The sequence below is a fragment of the Marmota flaviventris genome, chromosome 10 (genome assembly GCF_047511675.1).
Source record: "Marmota flaviventris isolate mMarFla1 chromosome 10, mMarFla1.hap1, whole genome shotgun sequence".
In the NCBI taxonomy this organism is placed as follows: Eukaryota; Metazoa; Chordata; class Mammalia; order Rodentia; family Sciuridae; genus Marmota; species Marmota flaviventris.
This window is the reverse complement of record NC_092507.1, coordinates 99,629,873-99,636,930: the sequence shown is the minus strand read 5'-3', so window position 1 is coordinate 99,636,930 and position 7,058 is coordinate 99,629,873. Positions and strand designations below refer to the sequence as shown.

Sequence of the window (7,058 nt, the reverse complement as noted above, 5' to 3'; positions counted from 1 at the left end):
GACTGGAAAGCAGACACTTCCTCACTCAAGCTTTCAAATGAGAGCCCAGCCCTGGCCACCACCTTGCCTGCAAGGTGATGCAGAGGACCCAGCTGCACCATGCCTGGATTCTTGATCCACAGACACTGCAATATGATAAACCTGTGTTATTTTTTAGTCACTAATTTTGTGGTTACTTTTAAATATTACTGCTTCCTCTAAATATTTGGAATAAGTTTTTTAAAAATATGTTTTGTTCTAGTTAATCAGTGTCTAAAACATCCCCTATTCCTAACCTCACAAGTCATGAAGCATGCTTTGTACTTTTACTCCTTTCCTGTGTCTTCTATTTTATTGAAATTGTGAAATTTTAATGTGTGATTTTAAAATAATTGGCCTTGTTTCTTCATAGAATTCTTTTTTTTTTTTTACAAATCAAAGAAATTTATTGGTGTTGACAAAAATACACGATAAACAAAAAACAAAACAACACAACAGAAACAAAACCAGAAACCCCAGCCCACTGGACCCACGCGCCTAATATACCAGCAGTGTCCAATCCCAGGAGCCCCAAGGCGTGCCCTTAATTCATGAGGACCTCCATCTGCACCAGCCTCGCATTGGTGTCCCCAGACGTCCGGTAGGGTATCATTCCAGCAAAGGTAATCAGGGCTCGGGCTTGACTTCGGAGTTGAGAGTTAGGGTTCTCGATGACTCGCTGGGGCCTGGATGGATGGACTGGTCCCCTTAAGCCTCTTAATCTGTGTGAACAAGATGTTCATGGTGGCAAGAAGAACTTCTGAGAGGTTGTGCCTGATTTCATCACTGAAATTTCTGAAGGCAGCTACTCTCTCTCTTCCACATTTTCCTGATTCAGGGGCACCAGCTTCAAGAGATCAATTAGATCAAAGGCTCTGTCAATGTGACCGTTGTGATACTCATCAAAAAAAAGGTGATCAAGTCCAACAAATGGTAGAAGGTGGGGTCCACAAATTTATTTGCACTTATTCCCTGAGTCTTGTCCCGCTCAGCGATGGAGAGCGCCAAGTTCTTCAGCCGCTCCTTATTGGACTGGGGGACACTGATCGAGGAACGCGTGCAAGGAGGGTCAGCAGGCTCGTGGCTGAGGAGCTGAGCACTGGGTCCTGAGGATTTTAAAAGCAGCTTCAGCTTGAACAGCACCAGGGTCACATGGACGGCATGACAGAGCAGTCCCTCCATGCAGAAGAGAAAAGCAATGGCGGCTTCGATCTGCTTCTGTCAGGAACAGCACTTGGAGGTAGCGGAAGGGCTGCTGGTTCACCGTGAAGTGGGACTCGCCATCGTCTTCCAGCAGCTGTTTCTGGAAATGTGAGGGAGTGAGCCTGTCTTGTGGGGAGCTGGTGCCATCGTCATCAAAACACACTTGGTTCAACTTCAGCCACAGGTAGTCCTGGGTTTTGTCTGCCACTTCACTACGTCAGTGACATTGCATCTGCCCGCTTGTGGGGGTCTGTGCTGTTCCCGAGGGCTCTGCGGTGATGAAGCCGGAGCTTGTTTTCCGTAGCTGGGGACAGTCTTCTGTCCTTGTTGTTCATGGACTCCTGGAACCAGGTCTTGAACTCTCCCAGCTGGTGCTGGGCTCGGTTCACCACCTGAGAAGCCGCAAGCAGCGCGTGCAGTAGTAGATCAAAGCCCAGACAGGGTGGCCCTCCACCTCTCCACCCTGAAGTCCAGGTAAGGGAGCTGGAAGTTTAATGTTCAGAAAACTTCGCACCAATGATAAGTCCCAGGCACACCACCCAGCTGGGCCTGATGCAAATCTCCAAACACAGTCACAAGGGTGTAATTCTTATAACTCTGCTCGAGGTACCCCAGCGCCTGCCTGAGGAACTCTGTGCGCACTTCCACGCTGCTCCGGCTCTTCAGGGAGTCAGTCGCTGGTGCCAACAACACATCTGTCATGTCAGAAATGCTCTTATCATCCAGCTCTGCGACGGGAAGCACAGAGGACCACAAGGTTAGGCTGCAGATGGCCACTGACAATCTTCTCATTATAGATATAAATCTGCCGGGCATAGGCCATCTCAGGGCTATCCAGAGAGCTCCGACCAGGGGGCCCCACATCATTGATGTAACTGGGCTCACTCTTCTGGGTGAAGTCAAGGGCATCCTCTCCCGACGCCAGCAGCCTGTGCAGAATCCGCTGTTTCACTTGCTCCCACTGGACCAACATTGACTCCCGATGGTACTCCTCAGCCATACCAAAGGTCCGCTTTCAGGACTCTTCAATGGCAGACAGCAGCGCATTGTCCTCCTCATTCTTCAGGAAGCCACCTTGACATCTGCTGTCTCCTGGGACGTGGGTGTGAGGGTATGGGAACGCAGGCACTCGTCTGCTTGCTGGATCTCCTGTAAGTTCCCTTCCCCATGGGGAAGCTCTGGGATGCCCTCAGTTCAGCTTGTTGAAGGAGCTCACCAAACCCCTCAGTATCCATTGAAAATCCAGATCCTAGTAGGACTGCAGCCTTCTTTGCCGTCCGGGTCCTCTTCATAGTGTTCTTTTTGAAATCACTACTTTAAGCTTCATAAAGAATATTATAGTTAAGACAGTCTTTTAATTGGGATATTTGTTTTGTCTTATTTGATTTTTTAATTTATTTTATTTATTTTTGATTGCCCATTTCTTTTTTAAATTTGTTAGGTCCTTAGGCCTAAGTAACTCCATTTTGAAAATCAGTACCTGCCAACCCAGGCATGACCTTCCCTCCCTGGAAGAGTCCCTAACTACCAAAACCACAGCAAAGACATCAAATCACAGGACCAGATGAGTTATTTTTTTTTTAACTATTGTATTGTATTTGACTATATAGTTAAGATTTTTTTTTCCAGCAGGCTGCTGCGCCTTGTAGGAGGGCAGCCTGGCAGAAATTCTCTGTCAATAAACTTTTGCTTGATCTCAAAGATGTGTCTCTTGTGGCTATTTGTGCCACTACCCTAACAAAATTAAATGTTGTTTTATATAGAAAGGAGTTCATGGGTAGTGAGCTTTCTGGGTTCAGGGTCAACTTCCTGGGTATGTGATCCATATATGCCTAAGAAAGGACCTGCATTCAGAGGGGTCCCACACTTATTTTCATGCTTTGCAGTTGCCATCTTGAAATTTTTCATAATTTTTGAATAAGGGATCTCAAAATTTCATTTTGAATTGGGTTCTACAAAATTACATTGGGCTCCTGACTTAAGTTTTTGCATGTCCAAGAATATTGTTATTTTCCTCTCACTCTTTTTTATTTTTAAATTTATTTTAATTAGTTATACATGACAGTAGAATGCATTTATGCACTTTGATATATCATACATAGCTGAGATATAATCTCATTTTTCTGAGTATACATGTTGCAGAATCATATTGGTCATGCAGTCACATATGTACATAAAATAATAATGTCTATTTCATTCTACTATCTTTCTTATCCCCACATCCCCTCCCCTCCCATCACTTCCCTCTAACTAATCTAAGGTTATGCTATTCTTCCCTAGTGCAACCATCTTACTGTGAATTAGCTTCTATATATTAGAGAAAACATTTGGCCTTTGGTTTTGTGGGATTGGCTTATTTTGCTTAGAATGATATTCTCCAACTCCAACCATTTACTGGCAAATGCCATAATTTCACTCTTATTTAAAGCTGAGTAATATTCCATTATATATATATATATATATATATATATATATATATATATATATATATATATATATATATATATATCACATTTTCTTTATCCATTCATCTATTGAGGGACACCTAGGCTGGTTCCATAGTCTAGCTATTGTGAATTGAGCTACTATAAACATTGATGTGGCTGCTGATTTTAATTCTTTTGGGTATAAACCAAGGAGTCAAGGATAGCTGGGTCAAATGGTGGTTCCATTCCAAGTTTTCTGAGAAATCTCCATACTGCTTTCCATAGCAGTTGCACCAATTTGCAGTCCCACCAGCAATGTATGAGTGTACCTTTCCCCCCACATTTTCACCAACATTTATTGTTACTAATATTCTTGATAATTGCCATTCTGACTAGAGTGAGATGAAATCTCATTGTAGTTTTAATTTGCATTTCTCTTAATTGCTAGAGATGTTGAACTTTTTTTTTCCGTATATATTTTGACCATTCACGTTTCTTCTTCTGTGAAGTGCCTATTCAGTTCCTTTGCCCGTTTATTGATTGGGTTATTTGGGTTTTTAGTGTTAAGATTTTTGAGTTCTTTATATAGCCTAGAGATTAATGCTTGGAGTTGCATGTGGTAAAGATTTTCTCCTAATCTGTAGGCTCTCTCCTCACGTTATTAATTGTTTTCTTTGCTGAAAAGAAGCTCTTTAATTTTAATCCATCTCATTTATTGATTCTTGATTTTACTTCTTGCACTTTAGGAGTCTTGTTAAGGACGTTAGATCCTAGGCTGACATGGTGAAGATTTGGGCCTGTTTTTCTCCTATTAGGGACAGGGTCTCTGTTCTAGTGCCTAAGTCTTTGAACCACTTTGAGTTGATTTTTGTGCAGGATGAGAGATAGAGGTTTAATTTCATTTTGCTACATATGAATTTCCAGTTTTGCCAGCACCATTTGTTGAATGGGCTATCTTTGTTAGTAGGCTTTTGATGGTATCTTCAATTTCATTGCTTGAAATTGATCTGTTTAAATTTTCTATGTTCTCTTGATTCAATTTGGAAAGGTCATATGTCTCTAGAAATTTGTTGATCTCTTCATGATTTTCTATTTTCTTGGAGTACAGATTTCCAAAGTAACTTCTATATTTCAGTGGTGTCTGTGGTGATATTTCCTTTTTCATCACAAATTTCAATATTTTTTTTCTTTTCTTCATTAGCTTGGGTAAGGGTTTACCAATTTTCTTTATTTTTTCAAAGAACCAACTTTTTATTTCATTGATTTTTTTGAATTTTTTTGTGTTTGTTTCAATTTCATTGATTTCAGCTCTGATTTTAATTATTTCCTATCTTCTACTGCTTTTGGTGTTGATGTGATCTTTTTCTAGGGTTTCGAGATGTAATGTTAGGTTATTTATTTGATGACTTTCTATCCTTTTGTTTGTTTGTTTGTTCTATTTATTTATTTTATTTTTTATTTACATATGAGAGTGGAATGCATTACAATTCTTATTACACATATAGAGCACAATTTTTCATATCTTTGATTGTATACACAGTATATTCACACCAATTTGTGTCTTCATACATGTACTTTGGATAATAATGATCATTACATTCCACCATCATTAATTACCCCATGCCCTCTCCCTTCCCCTCCCACCCCTCTGCCCTATCTAGAGTTCATCTATTCCTCTCATGCTCCCTTTCCCTATCCCACCGTGAATCAGCCTACTTATATAGAAGAAAACATTCGGCATTTGTTTTTTTGGGATTGGCTGACTTCACTTAGCATTATCTCCTCTAACTCCATCCATTTACCTGCAAATGCCATGATTTTATTCTCTTTTATTGCTGAGTAATATTCCATTGTGTATAGATATATGCCACATTTTTTTATCCATTCATCTATTGCATCTAGGTTGGTTCCACAGTTTAGCTATTGCGAATTGTGCTGCAATAAACATTGATGTGTCTGTGTCCCTATAGTACGCTGTTTTTAAGTCCTTTAGGTATAGGCCAAGGAGAGGGATAGCTGGGTCAAATGGTGGTTCCATTCCTTATTTTCCAAGAAATCTCCATACTGCTTTCCATATTTCTTTTTTTTTTTAAGAGAGAGAGAGAGAATCTTTTAATATTTATTTTTTAGTTCTCGGCGGACACAACATCTTTATTTTTATGTGGTGCTGAGGATCAAACCCAGTGCCCCGCGCATGCCAGGGGAGAGTGCTACCGCTTGAGCCACATCCCCAGCCCTGCTTTCCACATTTCTATCCTTTATTTTAAATAATTTTTTGTTGTAGTTGGACCACAATACCCTTATTTTTATTTACTTATTTTTATGTGGTGCTGAGGATCAAACCCAGCAACTCGCACGAGGAAGGCAAGTGCTCTACCTCCGAGCCACAACCCTAGCCCCACTTTCAATCCTTTTAATGAACAAGCTCAATGCAATGAACTTTCTTCTTTGAACTGCCTTCATAGTGTCCCTGAGATTTTGATGTTGTGTCACTATTCTCATATGAATTTTAAATTACTATGTCTGCTGTTAAATCCTACTTTTATTTCTCTAGTGCTTTTGTTGTGCATTCTTTATAATTTCCTTGTTGATTCTTGTCAGAGTTTTCTCTCATCCTTTTTCCAAATAACCAGTTTTTCGTGAAGTTAATTATCTTTTTCAGTTATTTCATTCATTTCTGCTTATTTTCTTTCTTCTATCTTTCTGGGTTTATTCTGTGGTTCTTTGTCTAATTTCTTAATGAAGGTTCTTACATTATTATTCTGCTATGTAGGTACTTACATTAAAGTTTTTTAAAAAAAATTTTTAGATGTTGATGGACCTTTATTTTATTCATTTATTTATATGTGGTGCTGAGAATCGAACCCAGTGCCTCACACATGCTAGGCAAGTGCTCTACCACTGAGCCACCACCTCAGCTCAAGACTAATGTTTCTCTATTTAAACAGTTAGCTGCTTTCCACAAATTTTAATAGTGCTTCAAATATATATATATTTTAATAGCACTTCATATATCAAATGCTACTTGATAATTGTTTTTGTACAATTCTAAATACATTCTAATTTACATTTACACTACTAATTTGATAATTTGTAAATTAATTTTTTCATACATGTGGGAATATTGGTCATATTTTTATTTCTTTCTAATTTGACAGTGCTATGTTCAGAGATAACTGCATGATACTGAATCTTAGAAACTATCTGAGTATGTTGAATTTTTGTGAAATTCTTGAAATAAATTTATAAACTCTGTTTCCATCAGTTCCTGTTTATAATAGTGTGTTGAAATGGGAGTTTTCGGTCTGGTAGTTTTGACACAGTGCCTTGTTTTGGTCTATCAGTCAAAGATCACCAGGACTGGGGGACTTCCACCTGGCATGCTGCTTGCAGAAGGTGGTCTTATAAAAG

The 7,058-nt window shown here is 39.5% G+C and overlaps 1 pseudogene; it reads right to left on the bottom strand.

The window, feature by feature from the left end:
• Positions 1 to 533: 533 nt before the first annotated feature.
• Positions 534 to 2,456, bottom strand: LOC114105349 (nuclear pore complex protein Nup93-like; annotated as a pseudogene).
• Positions 2,457 to 7,058: the final 4,602 nt, after the last annotated feature.